The sequence below is a fragment of the Limulus polyphemus genome, unplaced genomic scaffold (genome assembly GCF_000517525.1).
Source record: "Limulus polyphemus unplaced genomic scaffold, Limulus_polyphemus-2.1.2 Scaffold945, whole genome shotgun sequence".
NCBI lineage: Eukaryota > Metazoa > Arthropoda > Merostomata > Xiphosura > Limulidae > Limulus > Limulus polyphemus.
In genome coordinates this window covers 177293-184572 of record NW_013666555.1, presented here as the reverse complement: position 1 = coordinate 184572, position 7280 = coordinate 177293, and the positions used below count along the sequence as shown (strand labels likewise).

At 33.8% G+C, this 7280-nt stretch overlaps 1 protein-coding gene across 3 annotated transcripts in view; it reads right to left on the bottom strand.

Moving 5' to 3' along the window:
- LOC106461370 overlaps nt 1-7280 on the bottom strand; it is a 78844-nt gene that overhangs the window by 21770 nt on the left and 49794 nt on the right. Inside the window, exon 1 of one of the 3 annotated variants that reach the window (XM_022388317.1) lies at nt 135-325. The exons of the other annotated variants lie outside the window; for them this stretch is intronic. The gene's annotated coding sequence lies outside the window, so the exon portion shown is untranslated. Of the gene's footprint in view, nt 1-134; nt 326-7280 lie in introns of those variants that run through there. 3 annotated transcript variants of the gene reach the window in all.

Sequence of the window (7280 nt, the reverse complement as noted above, 5' to 3'; positions counted from 1 at the left end):
AGTTCTCTTTTGCTATGTTTATCCACGTGAGAACACACAACCCCAATCAATTGTTTTTTACCTGTTTGCTTTTGTTTTTATATACATTACAACTGCTAGTGCTACCCCTACAAACAAAACGTTGCTAAGCTCACCTGGCGGCTGAATGTTTTCCAACCTGTATCTATACTGCGTCGAAGATTAATCCCATCAGCAGTGCATTTTCCGCTTCCAAATAACTTTAGTACAAATGGAAACAAAAAAGCGTTTCGCACTTATACACCAACGCGTTAATTAATTAATGACAAATTGACGAAAACAATTCTTCTTTAGATTTGTTGATGAGTTCCTGAGCTGATGAATCTTTCCTACATGTCAACCATCTTGTTATCTTTAGATTTGTCGGCTGCACATCCCGTGATAGCTTATCCGTAAATAGTTTGTTGTCGCATCTGTCTCAGTAGGCGTAACGACAGACTGCGGAGTGGAACAATCCATAGATATTGTTACAAAATTATACAATTATTTTAACACAGCTAATCTTCGTATAAGTGTAGTCAAAGCAGTCTCACGTGGAAATTGGTTCTCACACTGAACCAAATGTTAAAACTGGGTAAAAGTATCCATACTACCTCATATAGTGTGCATCATGATGTGTTAGGTAAATGTTAATCAGATATGAACAAAACAGATTATACAGGATAAAATAAGCCAATGTACTACTTTGAAGTTTGACTAAATCAATAGTAGAATGAGAGAATTATTTATTATGAGAATAAACTTAAAGTTCTCGTTTTCTAATCTGCACTCATGCGTATATAGAATCACCACAATTATCAAGGAAACGAAGGTAAAGTCGGCAGGCTTACGACACACACAAAAAAAATCAAGTTTCGACACCCGAGGTGGGTAGAGCACAGATGGCTTAACAGCAACCGACTTTCTAACTTTGTTTAAATATCCATAAGTTCGTAATCATAACCTTCAAGAATTAGATCATCAGTAACGCGCACTGTAAGTCCATAAATAATAAAGTTTGAGTAAGAACCCAAATGGCATGTAAGAATAAATTCGACAAAAATATTTCAATTTTGTTCCATAAACTGAATCTGAAGTTATTAATATTCGACACTCGACGTTACAGAATATTGATTAAACCTCATTCATACCAGAATTGGACTTCTAGGTATAGAATGTATATTTGTAAAATAGACTCATAAACTGTATAGTTTTCTACTGTGGATTTTTGGACTCAGTATTAGTTTTTCCTGCAACTCTAAACACTATAAATACTTTCTAAAATGGACTTCTAAACAGTATAGATATATTTTATATTGAATTTTTAAACTAAGCAGATATTTTCTACAATGGACTTCTACACAGTATAGATATTTTCTACACTGGACTTTTAAACAGCAGAGACTTCTAAACACAGTGCAGTTCTTTTGCACAGTGGAAGTTTAATCGAGATGTTAATATTTTCCACAACGGACTTCTGAAGAGTATATATATTTTTTTATAATGGATTTCTAAACAGTATAGGTATTTTCTAAAATGAGCTTCCAAACAGTATGGATATTTTTAGAAATGGACTTCTAAACAGTATAGATATTTTTAGAAATGGACTTCTAAACAGTATATATATTTTTAGAAATGGACTTCTAAAGAGTAGAGATATTTTTAGAAATGGACTTCTAAACAGTATATATATTTTTAGAAATGGACTTCTAAAGAGTAGAGATATTTTCTGCATTGTACTTTTAAACAGTATAGGCTCCTAAGCACAATACAATTCTTTTCCATAGTGGAAGTTTAGTCTAAGTGTTAATATTTCTACAATGGATTTCTAAATAGTATAGATATTTTCTAGAATGAACTAAACAGTAGAGATAGCGAACATTTAGTCTAAGTGTTAATATTTTTTACAATACACTTCTAAAGACACTATAGTTCTTTTCTACAGTGGACTTTCAGACCTGTATAGTTTCTTTTATAAATGGACTGCCAGTTACAGTATCGTTCTTTTAAACAATGAACCTATTGGTAAATAAAACAATTTCTTACAGTGGCAAAGTACCGCTATTTTATAAGATAGTTTAGTTAAAAGTTAAATGTTATTATGAACCCTTTAGATGTTATAATAAACCCTTTATATTCTGTAATAAAAACTTCATATGTTGTAATGAACCCTTTACATGTTACAATATACCCTTTACATGTTACAATATACCCTTTACATGTTATAATAAACCCTTTACATTCTGTAATAAAAACTCCATATGTTGTAACAAACCCTTTACATGTTATAATATACCCTTTACATGTTATAATAAACCCTTTACATTCTGTAATAAAAACTCCATATGTTGTAACAAACCCTTTACATGTTATAATATACCCTTTACATGTTACAATATACCCTTTACATGTTACAATATACCCTTTAAAATTTCTTACAGTGGCAAAGTACAGCTATATTCTAAGATAGTTTAGTTAAAAGTTAAATGTTATTATGAACCCTTTGGATGTTATAATAAACCCTTTATATTCTGTAATAAATCCTTCACATGTTGTAATGAACCCTTTACATGTTATAATAAACCCTTTACATTCTGTAATAAAAACTCCATATGTTGTAACAAACCCTTTACATGTTACAATATACCCTTTACATGTTATAATATACCCTTTACATTCTGTAATACATCCTTCACATGTTTTAATAAACCCTTTACATATTATAATAAAAACTTCACATGTTCTAATAAACCCTTTGCATTCTGTAATAAATCCTTTTACATGCGTCCAACATTTTACTTTAAAGCAAGTTGCACCTATGTCTTTATTATTTTACACAGAGCATTACAAATATATCTTAAAGATTAGTATTTTGTAATAGAGTTGAACTTCTCTAGTTCGCCATTTCAGGTGATAGAAAATACTCTCAATATAGTTAAAAATGTTTGACATCATTATTGATATTTACTTCCGATTAGAGCGGAACATAAAATCAACCTGGTACTGAGTATAGCTAATTAAGTGTATTTTTCTTACGTTATTACTTATAAGTATTAGAATGCATTGTTTGATCAACTGGATATCCTCGATGTTAACGAAATCTTGGACCGTAAACCTATTATTGTATCAATAGGTTCAGCTAGTTTAAGAGATTTTTATCTTCTCCTGTTGCTGTGATCATAAAAATACACTCCAGCCCCTGTAACGCCAACCGAACAAATTAGCTCTTTTTCGATACCCTATTAAATATGCCTAGACACTACTTTAGCATTTAATTTTTTTTCTTTCAGATATTCACGCTAGATGTCCCTATTTTCAACTGGTTATCCAAAGAGGAGGCAACAAGTCAACAGCACCTAACGCCAGCTCTTGGGCTACTTTTGTTTTACCGAATACAGATTTAACGGTAAACCTTATAACGCATACACTGCCATAATAATCTGAGCGCGAGATTTTTTTTTTGTCTTTGATATAACAGGTCGCGAACAGTATGATTGTATGATTTTGTATACGGAGACATCATACTCTGCTGGAAGTGTGGAGAATTTTTGTGTGAAGTAACCGACATATAATATATATCAAGAAACTGAGGTAATTTAAATGTACTGTTGGAGATGGACAAACATTTACCTATTAAGACAGTTAAATGTGCCAGAATATTTCTTCGAAACAAATTTACTGCATCCAAAAAAGGAACCATTTCAGTTTGTCAGCAATGGAATCTCGATGACTGGTTTCAAAATTTGTGGAGAGAGGTAAGAGCTTCTTCATCGAGTTTTAAAAGATTTGGAGAAATGTGGTTTCGTACGTACGTATGTGAACAATGCGACAATGACTGTGTCGTGCTAATTAACCTACATGTATTTGTTTGTTTGTTCTGAATATTCGGGCAAAGTTACACAAGGGCTAGCTGCACTAGCCTTTCCTAATTTTCAACTAATAGAATATAGGAAAGGAGCTAGCATAACACTCGTTGCTACCACTTGGACTACTTTAACGAAGAGTGGGATTTGATCTTCACGCTTATAACGCACCATCAGCCCCAAAGAACGAAGCGAGGTTTTGTAATAACGGGACGCCAATCATGACCTTCCGTTCCACAGCCACCTACGAGTAAAACGTCTGAGCTTAAATACCTGTGGATATTAGTCGATTATAAATTCACAAATGGTTAATTTTCATCAGTAGACTGATGTGCTGTTCCATCAAAATAATGGTTCATGCCCACAAAGCAAAGAAGATCCATGTGACGTGTCTTGTTTGAAATGTCAGTAGAATAATGCATTGCTCCATCAACATAACGTTTCATGTCTACAAAGCAAAGAAGACCCATGTCTTGTTTAAAATGTCAGTAGAATAATGTATCGTTCCATCAAACTAACGCTTCATGCCTACAAAACAAAGACCCATCCATGTCTTGTTTGAAATGTCAGTAAAATAATGTATTGTCCCATTACAATAATGCCTCGTGCCTACAAAGCTTTGCAGTTGTCAACAGTTGGGTTGAAGCTTCTGAAATAATAATGGGGACAAATTGCACTAGAAAATAATAAAGAGTAAGCCCCGAATAAATGCAGGGGGTTATTGAAGCCAAGAGCAGTGAAGATACCCACCTCCCTCCCCATAAGTATTTGTCTCGATACTTTTAATAAGAAAAGCTATGTAACTTGTCAAATGAAGATCAGAAGACTGATCCCCCCTCCCCTCACTCCTAAAAGTAATAAGTCTCGTTTGAAAACATTGTGCTACACATATTTCTAGAATTGTCTTCAAATTTTCTTATTTCACGATCTAAAATTATTTGAGTTGTAAAATACTTTGACTATATTTTTTGAGGGGCTTGCGTCGTAAAGTACGGTGGAGGAAGGCGTATACACTAGATCTAAAGCAACAATTTTTCGCAATATGTTTATTTTCTCTTCTTAATACGAACCAAATTTTTTGAAAACGATGAAAACAAACATGTTCATAGGACCCAGAACATGCTATATTTCAGTGCGATCATGTATGTTAAAAAACTCTGATAGTAACTCTACACCTGACAGAAGAAAACAGGTAAGAGAGATCCATAGTAAAATGTGCATTATATACTTAAGTGCCATAAAAGTTGTTAGGTATGTTTTCATCCAGATGATTACCAGCGACACCAGTTTTTGCTGCCCTTCGATATAACAATCGTCTATGCTTAGACATCGTACGGATCTACCGGAGACAGAGGCAGGCAAGAGAGGCGGATTTGACCAAGTAAATACTGCTTCATATCGCCCGCTGGCAGAAGTGAAAAACCCTGGCATCCAGGAAATTAACCTGCAACATGTTGTTAGTAAATTCAGTAACCCAACAGAGGGCCATTCCAGAACAAGCTAAACTCCCAGTTTCGGCCCTCTTTCCTCATGCTCTATAAGAAAACGAGAAAGACAAATTGTACATCAATTTGAATGGACATTCCCAAAAGGCATGTTTAAGTCGAACAGTGACCTTTGGAAACACCATAATCTGGGCCACATACTGAAAGACTAACGAACTGTCCTGTCACACAATCAACGGGTTAATAAAGCGTTCCCTGCACTCAAAAACAGTAAGTGCGTACCTGCACTTTTGTAATACAAAATTCTAATGCCTTGTGCCACACCCAGTGGCAAGACATTTGAAGTTAATTTTACCATTATACCTAGTAAGAATGAATTAAGATTGGGTGTGATGCAAGACATTCGAAGTTCATTTTACCATTATACCTAGTAAGAATGAATTAAGATTGGGTGTGATGCAAGACATTCGAAGTTCATTTTACCATTATACCTAGTAAGAATGAATTAAGATTGGGTGTGATGCAAGACATTCGAAGTTCATTTTACCATTATACCTAGTAAGAATAAATTAAGATTGGGTGTGGTGCAAGACATTCGAAGTGCATTATACCTAGTAAGAATGAATTACAATTAGGTGTAGTGCAATACATTACAAATGCATATTACCGTTATACCTGGTAACAATAGGTTGGGGTTGGATATTGGGTGTAGTGCAAGACGTCAGAAGTATATATCACCAGCATGCCTGGTAAGAATGAGCTAAGATTGGATTCTCACCCAATATCTAACCTACACTCTTTCTGATCAGGTATGCTGGTAATGTGTACTTTTATTGCCTTACATTACACCCAATTTTTACCAGGTATGCTAGCTATTTCCATTGAAGAAATCATATGAAGTCATATACATTCAGTGTAAAAATAAATTAAAATTACTTGCTTATTTCTTTGAGATGTCGAAAAGAAAACATTTTCTTGCAACTAATATTGGTTGTACGGGGTTACTATGGTAGTACTCAACCGTTATCAGAATTCTTCTTGTGATTCAGGTTATTATCGAAGACTGTGAAATTAAAAACGGATGAAAACGGTGTTAACATACCGTCATACGTATTTTGGTACTGTCCCCGTAAAAAATAAAACTGCCCTGCGTTATTCTGATACTGTCCCCATAATGAATAAAATTTTCATACGTTAACCTGACTAGTGTCCCTGTAATAAATCAAACTGTCATACGTTATTCTGGTACTGTCCCTGTAATAAATAAATCTGTCATACGTTATTCTGGTACTGTCCCTGTAATAAATAAATCTGTCATACGTTATTCTGGTACTGTCCCTGTAATAAATAAATCTGTCATACGTTATTCTGGTACTGTCCCTGTAATAAATAAACCTGTCATATGTTAATCTGTAAAGCTTTGTAAAATATCTTAAGAGTTGTCAATTAAACGGTGTCCGTAAAAGTTGGGATCTAGGGATGCTGAGAGTTCAAGAAAAGCCTCAAGAAATATTTGTGTCTTCTAGTTAGGAGTGTCATCAGAGCCATAGGAAGCGTGTGTCACATTGTTTAGCCGTGACAATGATCTGATCACTGAAAAATTGCTTCCTACGGTAATGGTCATGCATCTAGATTTTTTGTGATGCAGAGACAGAAAACAAAGTTCTTTTGTTATAAATGGCGGGTTAATAATACTAATAATAGGTGGAGTGTCTTTTACTTGTCATATTATTAAATTTCCATTGTTAATCTGATTAACTTATTGTTTTTCCAATACAGACAAATATTTTTAGCATAAATAATTCAAAATTGCACTTGTGCAATATATATATATATATATATATACATACATACAATTAAAATAAGTACAGCTCTAAAATAATTACACAATAAATAATTTATTAAAAACAGGAATCAGCCCTAAAAATACCCTACATATTTCGTTGTTTTTACGCCTCAAGGTGGTGGTGCAAGA